Below are 13,432 nucleotides of genomic sequence, written 5' to 3'. Positions count from 1 at the left end.
CAGGCAGACAGAGAAAGTTGCTATAAAGGCTTGGAGAATCCTTGTGATATTGAGATATGGTTACAATTTTTATCATGGTGATGTGTTTCAAAGGTATATCATGTTTTCAAAACCGAAGAAATTATATTTTATTTTCTGCAAAGTATACTTCAATAAAACAATGTAGAAAGTTTCTAGAATGAAGATAGTTTCAAGCATGTGTGTGTATCCGTATGTGTATTGGTAGGCATATATTTAGTTGTAGATACGGGGTCAAAGAGAAAAAATAAAAGGATAGATGTTTGCCTTAGACATAGCCTCAGGACTGCATATGCGCCCCCCCCCCCAAGAGGGGGAAAAAAACCTGCCAGTAGTGAGAGTAGTGAACACTGCTATGCATGGTCCCAAAGCAAACAAACAAAAACAAAATATTGGCCCCCAAACATACATATATATGTATTACATATAATACTATAATTTGGGGCTGGAGCGATAGTAAGTGGATAGTGCATTAACGTTGCATGAGGCCGACCCGGGTTTGATTCCTACATCCCTCTCGGAGAGTCCAGCTAGCTACTGAAAGTATCCTGTCTGCACGGCAGAGCCTGGCAAGCTCCCCGTGGCATTTTAGATGTGCCAAAAACAGTAACAACAAGTCTCACAATGGAGGCATTACTGGTGCCTGCTCGAGCAAATCGATGAACAATGGGAGGACAGTGCTACAGTGCTACTAAAATTTTATTTTTATCAGCGTATAAAGAACATTGTCGAAAGCCATCATATAATGCTATATGTAGTATGATTATCATTGTGTAGCTAATGTTGATCTTGTTTTGCTCTTTTGTGCTATACTCTCTTAATAATAGAATATTCAGGAACAAGGGCATTAGCTCAGTGGGCTGGTGTATATACTTAGCTTGAAGAAGGCCGAAATTGGTTTCACAGCACTCACATGTTTCCCCAAGCACATTCTGAACCTATCCTCAAGCACTGAATTGGGAGTATCCTTTGAACACCACATGACATGTACCAAAACCAAAACAACAACTAAAACAGTATTTTTTAAATCGGGGTTTTAATTTTGTTTTTAAAGTGTAAATTCTGGGTGTTGGAGCACCATATGACTGAAATCCAACAATTTACAAAATTCTAACTGTGTATCTCACTGTGATTCAATTTAAAACATAAATAAAAAGGGAAAAAAAAGAAAAAACCTAGAATTATGTATACTCGGAAGAGCATAAAGATAGTGCAGGGTTTAAGGTAAATTTAAGGTATGTGCTGCGTGCCCAATATTCATCCTTTACGCAGCACCATGGAATTCCCTGAACGTGCTGTTTTAAAGCTCTGGAGATTCCAGAGTATCCCCAGATGTAGTTTCTGAGGGTCTCTGAGCATTTTTGGGACTCCTGTAACTCAGGATCTGAGCAGTACTACATACTCATGCCTCCACATTAAGCTTCCAGAATTCGACAGAGAATTACAGGGACTGATCTCAGGCTGCCTAAGTACTACCTGGGAGATCCATGAAGACATACATACATACATACATACATACATATATACACATGCATATATAGATAACTTATCACAATCCAGAAACAACAACTGCTACCTGACTAAAAAGAAGTAGTCCGTGCTTTATGACTGCATATTTTAAACTTCTCTTTCTTCTACTTTTACACTAAAATAATTGTAGCACTGTAGCACTGTCTTCCCATTATTCATCAATTTGCTTGAGTGGGCCCAGTAACATCTCCATTGTGAGACTCCTTGTTACTGTGTTCGGCATATCAAATATGTCACGTTTAGCTTGCCAGGCTTTTTTCCTGTGGGCAAGATAATCTGGGTAGCTTGTCGGGCTCTCCTAGAGGGGCTGAGGAATTGCAGAGGAATCGAACCGGCCTGGCCAATAGGCAGCACGCAAGGCAAACGTCCTACCGCTGTATTCCTAAATAATTTACTAACATGTTAGTCTAACAGATTTAAAATGCTACTCAAATACCTATTTACCTACTTACACTAGACACTGACATTTTAAAATATATAACCTCAACTTTGAAAGAATACCTACAAATTTAACTAAGACAATTTTTCATTTTTAGGGGGTCAATTCTTTTTTGAAGTAGTGTAGATGATTAATATTGAATTAGAATGTTAATTCTGGTAAAATTACATTGCCCTGGAATCAAATCAGCTTCTAAAAACAGCCTACCTGAATTCTGCAAATTTTAAATAAATCTGTCAATACAGCTATACTCTTGACTTTTTAAACTTTGTAAATAAATATTGACTTAAACATAGATTATTTCAATGAGGAAAAGTGATCTCCTCTCAAGAAACGCTAATATCAAGATCAGACAGAAAATAATAATTTACTAAAGTACTTAAAATCCTGTAGAATATTTACTTATCAAAGAAAAGAAGAGAGACAGGAGGCTATCTTTATTCAATTTGTCATTCAGTGGGATTTATATGTGTAAAATTGTGCAAAGTAAGAAGCATGAAAAAAGTATAATGACATAAAAAGCACACTAATGCAGGCTGTTTCAACTTTCACTCATTCTAATTACCTAACTTTAAAGTATCCTGAGTAGACTCTCCTGGAGGTTCTGGCCCCAATCATGGAGAATTATCTATCCTTTTTTTTTCTTTTCAGTATCTGCTGCTTTTTCATCTCTTCTAAAATAGCTCTTCAGTGGTTAACCTCTTCATTCAAAATCTAATACATCCCTAAATTCCCTAGAAAGCAACTTCCTTTACTGGCATAATTCCCTGTATGTGTTTTAAGAGCCTTGACTAAGTTGTTTTGCCTTTTAGTTTGCAATGTGCTTTTGAATGATCAATACGCATTATGGAACTATGCTTATTCATCATTATTTTTCTGACCAGAAAAAAGTTCTGGTGAGAACTTTTGAACATAAATAATAACCCCCCTAATAAAACCTCTCATTACATATTTTCAATTTTTTAACTCAAAAGAATTTAAATGTGGTTTACTACAAGTTGTTTTTTTAATATTTCCAGAAAATCCCCCAAGTTAATCATTAGTATTTGGAGACATGTTAGAATTCTTACACTCAGTAAAATCTACCATAAAATCTAGTAGAGTTTTGGGTCAACTGCAGTTTTTCAATTTAAGAATCAGCCTTTTTAAAAATTTTTATTTATAAATTTGTTGCTTAATACTATTTTATTTTTGTTGTTGTTGTCTTTTGTTTGTTCGTTTGTTTTGCTTTTTGGGTTACACCTGGCAATGCACAGGGGTTACTCCTGGCTCTGCATTCAGGAATTACTCCTGGCAGTACTCGGGAGACCATATGGGATGCTGGAGATTGAACCCGGGTTGGCCCTTGCAAGGCAAACACCCGCTGTTCTATCACCCCAGCCCCTATTTTATTTTATTTTTTTATTGCCAGGTATTAAATGTAGTACTCTACACAAACCATATATAAGTTCTACCACCGAGTCAAATGCTGGTTCCTCATCTCTTTATCATTTTCATTATCTGAAAGTGATCGCAATACATCTTGCATGTGTAGAAGAAGAAATATTCCATGGATATCCTAGTCTAGGGTATACCTTTCTAGGGTAAGGGTATGTCCAATCTGTGGACCATATAAAGTCCAAAAAAATCTTGTGATCTGTTTTTACTATAAAATAGGACAAGACATGCCTCTTGGGACCACAAAAATAGTTCAGCACTTGCCTTGCATGAGGCAGACCCAATTTCCATCCTTGGCAACCCATATGGTTTCACAAGGCTTCTAAGAGTGATCCCTGAGTTCAGAGCCAAGAGTAACACATGAGCATGACCGAGTGTTACCCCTGATCTCTGTCCCCAAAGAAGACAATATTCCTGATCTTCATTGGCAGCCTGTAGCCCATCTGTCGGTATATGGCCGTAAAGGACATTATAAGCATTCTAAAGACCCTTGTCAGAAAAGTTTCCCCACCCCTGTCCCTGCAACAATAGCAAATCATATTCCATGGCACAAATTGTCAAAGTGAAAGAGAGCAGCAACTCTACTAGCTATAATTTTTATTATAGTAAATAATTAAAGTAAGTAAAGTAAAGGCCCTCCCGTTGATCATCGATTTGCTCGAGCGGGCCCAGTAACGTCTCCATTGGAGACTTCATTGTTACTGTGTCTGGCATATCGAATACGTCACGGGGAGCTTGCCAGGCTCTGCAGTGCGGGTGAGATACTCTCGGTAGCTTGCCGGGCTCTCCGAGAGGGGTGGAGGAATCGAACTCGGGTCGGCCATGTTGGCTGTGTGCAAGGCAAACGCCCTACCACTGTGCTATTGCTCCAGCCCGAAAGTAGTGAGTGGTCGCAAGGTCAACCTAAAGTCAACCTGCAGCAAACTATAGTAAATAAGAGTGATTTTTAAAAAAATAGTTTAGATCCTGTATAAACTTTCTTTTCTTTTTTCTCTTCTTCCCTTCCTCCCTCCCTCCCCCTCCTTCCCTCCTTTCTTACTCCCTTCTTCTTACCTCTCTTCCTCAGCCCCCCACCCCTTCCTTCCCTCCCCCTCCCCCCTCTCCTCTACTCCTCCCTTCTTTTCCTCCTTCCCTCCTTCCTTTCTTCCCCTTTTCCCTCCCTTCCCCTTCCCTCCCTTCCTTCCTCCCTGAGCCAAGGTTATGCTCATAACGCTCAAGGTTAACTCCTGCCTCTACACTCAGGGATCACCCCTGGCAGGGATCAATCTTAGTACAGACTAAAGTCTTAGAAAGCACATTAAATATTTTTGACCAATAAGATAAAAAGTAACAGACATAAGATCTAATACAGTGACAAATCCTAAAGTAAATTTGTTTATTTAGTATTTTAAGCAAGTCAATCACAGTAATCTATTTAAATTCCTAGTAACATGGATATAAGAGTCTTAGAATAACTTTTGCTGTAATTATATGCTAGGATTTCAAAAGTGACATTTTCAGAATCAAATAAAGAAAAAGAATTACTGCTTCAAACTAACTTTGTATTCAAAGCATAAACGAAACATAAATTGAACATTTTTATAAAAAAGCTTTGAGAGAGCTATAATGTCTTTTTTCCCCAGTCATAAACTACTTTGAAAACAGGTGTAAAGAAAAGACTTAATAATGAAACCACAGTGTAATCTAAAGTTGGAAGCTGCTATAATTTTTATAATGAGCAAACTGAGAAAGTTATTTCAAAAATAAAATATATGTATATCTAGTGATTTTTTCAGATTTTTATTTACAGTGGTAATTTTACAGTCTATTTACAGTGATAATTTTTTCCAGAATTCTTAACTCTTTTTTCACCAAAAAATCTATTTCAAACAAATTTACATACTTCAAAATGTCCATCAATATTGTTTAAAATATAATTCTTGGGAGCCGGAGTGATAGTACAGTGGGTTGGGCATTTGCCTTTCACACGGTCAACCTGGGTTCGATCCCCTCATCCCATATGGTCTCTCTAGCACTGCCAGGAGTAATTCCTGAGTGCAGAGCCAGGAGTAACCCCTGAGAATCGCTGGGTGTGACCCAAAAAGCAAAAACAAATAAATAAATAAATAAATAAATAAATGCGGTAGGGCATTTGCCTTGCACGCAGCCAACATAGCTGACCCGAGTTCGATTCCTCCGCCCCTCTCAGAGAGCCTGGCAAGCTACCGAGAGTATCTCGCCTGCATGGCAGAGCCTGGCAAGCTACCCGTGATGTACTCGATATGCCAAACACAGTAACAACAAGTCTCATGATAAAGATGTTACTGGGCCCTCTCAAGCAAATAGATGAACAACGGGAGAACAGTGATACCGTGATTGTTCAAAATAAAATACAATTCTTCAGAACATTCAATTCTCCACTATGTGAAAATTTTGAACCTTTTCCAAAATCTAGGTCTCAAAAAGTTACATTCCTATTGAATTGTTTTGAGAATTTAAAATGTTTATATTTCAGATTTATTATTATAGCATTGAGAAAAGCTACCTTTAAAAATCATGCCTATCAAAGAGATACAGCACCTTCTTTTTCATACACTTCAAATGATTTTGTAAAAATTTGCCACGCTAAATAGATGAATAAGTCACTTGAAAAGTCACTGTCACTGTCACTGTCCTTCTGTTGTTCATTGATTTGCTCGAGTGGACCCAGTAGAAAAAAATTTAGTCAGAGGACTTAGTCTATTCATAAACCAGGTGCATTTGCATCAACAAGACCTTTGACCTTCCAGGCAAAATTGTGAGAAAACCAGCGATCATAGATTATAGGTATGAAGATGATCTGATTATTAAATAGATTTTGAAATTAAAACTTTCATTTGAATGACAAAAGAATAAACTACTATATTAGATAAACATAGCATTATTTCTATATGTGAAAATTTCTATATGTTTAAAATTAATAACTGTCCAAGTTTTAATTGCAAAATCGAAAAGTGAATGAATATTAATCACACAATTTGAATGTTATTCATTATAAGCTTATTTGAACAAATATCTATGCTGTCTTTTGTTTGAATAGTATTTTCAGCTGTAACACACACAGGAAAAATTAAGTATGATTCATAACATGTAACAGAATGTAGGCCATTCCATTTAAGTTAATGGAAGAACTTTCCTACTAAACAAGGAAACTACTTGGTTTTTTTAGCAATGACTTAAGTCTAATCACTGTCTGATTTGCAGAACAAGTACAGTATTAACAAATCTGAGTCACTGACTGATTTCGATTATTGACTCATCTACTTAGTCTACTGGTGAATGTTTTTCTTTTCCCCAAATTTCAAATTTTTTTGGCTTTGGGAAGAAAGACTTACTCCTGGCTGTGTGCTCAGGGATCACTCCGCTGTGTGGTAAGGCCAGGAACTTGTAGAATGTTGGGAATAGAATCCAGGTCTGCTGCAGGTAAGGAAAGCATCTTACCCTCTGCACTTTTTCTCTAGTAAGTAAGTAAAGGCCCTCCCGTTGATCGTCGATTTGCTCGAGCGGGCCCAGTAACGTCTCCATTGGAGACTTTGTTGTTACTGTGTCTGGCATATCGAATACTCTCGGTAGCTTGCCGGGCTCTCTGAACACTTTTTCTCTAGCCTCCCAATTTCTAACTTTTAACTACTGTGGTGTTGTTGTTAAAATTATTTAAACACTAACGTGAATAAATTACAATCATGTTACTTCGATAACAATAAACTGTTAGAAAACAATCAGAGGAGATCCTTAAATTATTAATTAGAATCACGGAGGTTGGAGTGATAGCACAGCGGGTAGGGCATTTGCTTTACACACTGTCTACTGGGGTTCAATTCCCAGCATCCCATATGGTCCCCCAAGCACTGCCAGGAGTAATTCCTGAGAGCATGATCCATGAGTAACCCTGGTGCATCACCAGGTGTGACCCAAAAAGTAAAAAGCAACAACAACAACAACAACAATAAAAATAAACAGCAAAAAAACCCCAAACTAGAATCACTCTCCTGGATTTTAATCTACCTTTTCCTGTAAATCTTCCTCAAAATGTGCAGAAAATGAGATCCTAACTGTAATTTATAGCAATGAAGATTAGAATTTCTCTCTTTTTTTAATTTTTGTGTGGTTCTATAAAATCACAATGCATCTAACTTTTTATTGAATATTGAAGTAGGATAGTAAAATACTTTTCAGAGTCAGAGCTGTGGATTATGCAAAGAAAAGTCAACATTAACATAAATGAGGGCTGGCATCAGAAATAGGTAAAGGATACCTATTTGTGGGAATGGAAAGAAAAGAAAAACCCATTTAATACACATTTTGCAGATTTGGAATCTGATTTCTTGGTCATGGATGGAATGCTGAAAGACTAAAGAGAAAAATAGAAGATAAAATATAGCTTTGTTAGTCAATATTGAGATGATAGGTGTCCATATTGTACAGTAAGTTGTATCAATAGAGACAGTTGCTTTGGAGAGTATCTTTCTGCCTAAAATAACATTGTGTGCACTGATCAATACTGTAGCAAGTATACTGTGGTCTAAAGTGAAGGTGAAGGGAAATTTTCAAATTCAACCCCCACAAAAGCTATCGTTAAATCAATGAATTTGCTATATCCCTAAATTCTATGATATTAAGTTATGGAATGTGTCTATAAATTAACAAAAAAAAGGTTGAATACGCTTATACTAGAAGTCATTCTGAGGCAAATTCACAAAGCATTACATACGGTAAACATCAAACACTCAATGTCCACTCTAATCCAGTTATCATAATTAAAAAATCTATTTATTGAACCTTATGAGGATTAGAAAAAAATTCAGATTAAAATTATTTTATAATAAATAAAGTATTGTAACTTTAAAGATTCAAAAGAATGTTGCTGGCTGGGGAAATAATACAGCTGTTAGGGTGCTTGCCTTGCACGTGGAAGACCCTGGTTTAATCCCTGGCACCCAAATGGTTCCCTGAGTACCGGCAGGAGCGCAGATTCTTTATTGCAGAGTCAGGAGTAAGCCCAGAGCACTGCTGGGTGTGAACTAAATACAGAAGAAGAAATAAGAAGAAAGAGGAAGAAAGAAGAAGAAGAAGAAGAAGAAGAAGAAGAAGAAGAAGAAGAAGAAGAAGAAGAAGAAGAAGAAGAAGAAGAAGAAATATTGCTTTAAATTTCATAAAGATCACGTCTTAAGCATATGTTTATTGACATGCAAAGAACAGCATAAAATGTAATTATCTAAGGTTATTTCTGTTTTATTTTGTTTTGGAATCACACCCAGCTGTGATCAGGGCAGAACTTGAGGAATCATATGGGATGTCAGTAATAGAACTCAGTTTGGCTGCATGCAAGGCAAACATCCTACTCACTGTACTATTGCTCTGTTCCCTTTAAGACTAGTTCTTGATATACCAACCCTGCCTATGATATTCATGTCAATTGTATTACTGGAGAATGAAGAAATTTCCATTAAACTTAAAATATGCAAGAGAACCAATATCTGTAAAATTGCTAAATATGTACCTATATTTCATATATATGAAATATAGGTAAATATATTTATATATATATGAAATATAGGTACATAAATTCTTCTGGATATAGGGGAGTACATGGGGCAATCAATTTGAAAGAATAGATATAAGAAATATATATTTCTGCAAAATACACCATGCATGCCATAATTTAGTAAAATTGATTTATTTTATAAGGAAGTTTCAGACAAGAGGTATAGTATAGAGCACAGAAATAGGCATGTCAAAAATGTGTTAAGTCATAAAAAAATAAGCATTTCTGAACAAAATATTTTTATCATGCTTTATTATTATTATGTATTTATTTTTGTTTGGGGATCATATTGAGCTGTTCTAAGGACTTCTCCAGACTCTGTCCTCAGGGATCACTACTGTCAGTGCTCACAAGATCATATGTGGTGCCAGAGGTTAAACTGAGGTCAGCTTCATGCAAGGCATGTGACCTACCTCATTGCTATTGCTCGGGCCCTAATGGTTTATTTCATGGATATGAAGTACGTAGTATTTATAAGTACATAATATATATATTAATTGATATAAAGATTTACTTCTTTGTAGAATGGTGAGATCTTGGTAGTGAATCCGCAATAGAGCTCACGAAGGATCCTGATGTATTGAGTTTGTACGAGCTGATTGGCTAAGGCTTCTATGACCGCTTCCGTCTCAACAGAATCAAAGGCCTTCTTTAAATCAATGAACGTTAGACAGAGCAGCATCTTGAACTCCCGAGAAACCTCAATGAGCTTAGTAATCGTGTGGATATGGTCGATGGTACTGAAGATGGTACTCAAGAGAGGCAGGGTGATACCATTTCACCAAAACTCTTCAGTGCCACCCTCGAGAACATCATACGACGACTGGAATGGGAAAGCATGGGAGTGAAGATAGATGGTCGGCAACTACACCACCTCCACTTTGCTGATGACATCGTTCTAATAACACCAAACATCAACCAAGCGGCACAAATGCTGGCCGACTTTGACCGTGAGTGTGGAAAGGTAGGACTACAGCTGAATCTTACGAAGACAATGTTTATGAGAAACAGCCTTGTTCCTGACGTTCCATTCGCTCTCAACGGAACCACCGTCTCCGAATGCAACAGTTATGTGTACCTAGGTCGAGAAATCAACATGATGAATGACCTGGCACCTGAGTTGCGCAGGAGGAAGACAGCGGCTTGGAATGCCTTCAAGAACGTTGAAGAAATAACTAAAAGGACAAAGAACCTCCAGCTACGAGCACATCTCTTTGATTCCACTGTTCTTCCTGCATTAACATATGCCTCAGAGACCTGGACCCTACGAAAACAGGATGAGAACGCTATTTGGGTCTCTCAAAGAGGAATCAAAAGAGCTATGCTTGGAATATCACGATTCACTCAAATGAGAGATAGAATCCGGAGTTCTGATCTTCGTCAACGCTCAAGAATCAGGGACGCTGTCTCATTTGCCAAGACATCAAAAATCAGATGGGCTGGACACAAAATGAGGTTTACAGACAACCGCTGGACTAGAGCCATTACTGATTGGATTCCACGGGACATCAAAAGATCACGTGGACGCCCACCTACAAGATGGTCAGACTTCTTCGTCAAGACCCTGAATGATCGGTTTGAGGCTCTGCATGTTTCTAGAACAAACAGATACCATTGGGCTACGCTAGCACGCAACCGGGATGAATGGAGACGTTACTGGCACCCGCTCGAGTAAATCGATGAATAACGGGGATTAAGTGATTAAGATTAAGTAATAAAGATTTAAGTTTTTATTACATTTATTCATATTTATATAATATACAAATATATTCATAGAATTGACCTACTGATTTAGGCTTTTTTTGTGGGGAACAGTGACTACCAAAATGTACTCAGGGGGTCTGGAGTAAAATCTTGCGCACTCTCTCTCTCTCTCTCTCTTTCTGTGTATATCTCTTCTTTTTATTTTTGAACTATCTATGAGTATATTCAAGGCTTACACCTGACTATCAGCTCAGAAGTTACTCCTGGTAGTTCTCAGGGACCACATGGTATACAGGGGAACAAACCATGTTCATTTGTTTTGAAGGGAAACACCTACTCACTGTACTATCTCTCTGGCCTAACTCCTAGTGACTCTTAGCCAAATGTACTTGATTGTTTACTCTGAGTACCTGAGGATATGGTGCTCTTAGGCACTGTATTACAGGGGACTAAAGTCACTAACTCAACAGTCCTTGGGAAACATAGGGCCTACAGAATAATGCTGTGGGAACAAGGTCATGCCAGGGATTGAAGGTGTGCAAAATACGTACCTTAACTCCTGCATTTAGTCTACAGAGCTGTCAAGAAGAGAAATTCAGTCATACAGTGTTCCAACTTCAACCCACTTCCCCCACTTCCAGTGTAATAGATGGGATGCCGAGTGGGTTAAAGTTGGAACACTGTATGATTGAATTTCTCTTCTTGGAGGTTATCAACAAATGGTAAACTCTTGAACCTAGATTATGCAAATGAAAATGCCCAGGACATAAACAGAAGGGACAAGTAAGAAGTTATCTGAAGATAACAGAGGAATGGGTCAAGACTGCTGAACACATTAGTGGTAATTTCCTTTAAACCTTTTGAAATTAAACTGAAAAATTGTATAATAAATAGACAGTGCTTCTTATTAATTAATTCATATATTATATGTGTCTATGCTAACTTAAACTGTATATTAAAATTATATATATTAAAATTATATAATAGACTAAAATAAATATTAAATTTTATGTGTTTGAGAAAGTGAATAGTAATCATGATATTATCTAACAAATATTTGAAATTAGATGAACCCTGACAGGCCTAAAGTAAGTTCTTTAATCTCTTACAATTGCTGAAGGTTGAGGGGAAAAAGATAAAGCAGAGCAGATTCTATCACCATTTCAACAATATTATAAACGAAGTTCTCTTACCAATTATGAAAAGTAGTATTATATAATGTAAAAAATAATACATATATTTAAAAGTTTAGCCCGTAATCTAATAAAATATGTCCTTAAAACTTTCTTGTTAAATAAAAGTTATCTGAAGACACTTTAATATTAACTTGAAAGCTTACAGAAACAAATCACTGCAACTATTAAATATAATAAGAAAAACTAGCAAATATTTTATCAAAGTTTCATTACATTTTCTCTTTGCAAAATTATTATTCATGCTATTGACAGAAACTTAAAAGCAGAAGAGAATTTGAGTATTATTAAAATTTAATATAGTTTTTAAAATGAAATAAATAAATGCCACATTTTACAAACATACTCAGACATAACTATATGGAGATATATTGTGTGGGGGGCAGGTGGTAGAATACATGGATAGTTGACAAAAATGGTTGTGGGCACTGTGGTATTGATTTTGCCCCAATGTTTCATATTTCATCTGCATTCATAAGCTAAAGTACATTTCCCAAATCAGGTTTCCAGCCATTCAAATCCCCATTCTATATAAAGCTCCAAACCCACTAATCTCTCAGCTCTTTGATAAGTCAACACTCCAATCAATAGAGTGCTACCTTTAGTTATCAGTGGCATTCTTTGATTAATAATCAGTTCTCCAAGAGAAACATAAAATCATATTATATGCAACTAAATCAAACTGTCACGCAACTTTGGGAAACTGAGACATACTAAACAAGGATTCAATTTCAGGTTTTTTGACATTTTGTTATATTTAAAACTAAAGTGATGCTATTTTTGTTTCCTCCTGTTCTAAAATTTTGGCTTTCCCTTGTACAAAATTCTGATAAAATATGTGATTATTTCTTGCCAACATTTTCAGTTCCTTTTCTTTACAGACAGCAGAGCTTATATGATGAAATTTTAATGGCCATGAGCCCACCTAATAATATAAGGTACCAGCACATTTTCAATAAGGCTATGCCTTTGTTCAGACAGGGACTAGGTAGTGTTTTGTTGAGTGAGGAAACCTTCACAGCCCAAGAAGCAGACTTAGTGGAAACAGAAGCTGTTCCTAAGAATGCGGCCTTATCATGCAATAATCGTCAGATGAAATGCGGATTTATGAATCACTGAAATGTAGAAGGAAAATATAACACACATTGTAAATTGAAACTGGTAGTAGGCTGAGGATCTAGTTTCTATATTACCCACACAGACTTTGTTAAAAGCAGTTTAGAGTATCCGTCAATCTCTGATTATGTCCCTTTCAACTTCACACAAAATTTGCCCCTATTTTGTGCTTACAGTTTCATTGGAAAAAAACATCTAAATCAGTTCAGGAAAGGCTCCCAGATTGTTCTTTAACTCCTTTTCCATTCCAGGGTAAGTATTGGGGTGAAAATATTTATTTTATCCCTGTCAAATCACAAAGTTTTGCTACTTGTTTGGCTTATACAGAAATAGTTCTGGGATTTGGTTTCTTGACTCACATCTGTACTCTAGGCTGTGTACACAGAACTATTTGCACTTCATGGAGCATTATTCTACGTGTTCTGTAAGAAG

General features: G+C 36.6%; 1 protein-coding gene across 8 annotated transcripts in view; it reads right to left on the bottom strand.

Moving 5' to 3' along the window:
- Window positions 1–13,432, bottom strand: part of PCDH9 (protocadherin 9) — a 1,028,937-nt gene that overhangs the window by 790,163 nt on the left and 225,342 nt on the right. The gene's annotated exons all lie outside the window — the stretch shown is intronic.

This window comes from Sorex fumeus, unplaced genomic scaffold, assembly GCF_029834395.1.
Source record: "Sorex fumeus unplaced genomic scaffold, SorFum_2.1 ptg000008l, whole genome shotgun sequence".
NCBI lineage: Eukaryota > Metazoa > Chordata > Mammalia > Eulipotyphla > Soricidae > Sorex > Sorex fumeus.
Note: the sequence above shows the minus strand (reverse complement) of the source record. Positions and strands in the feature narration are given on the sequence as shown.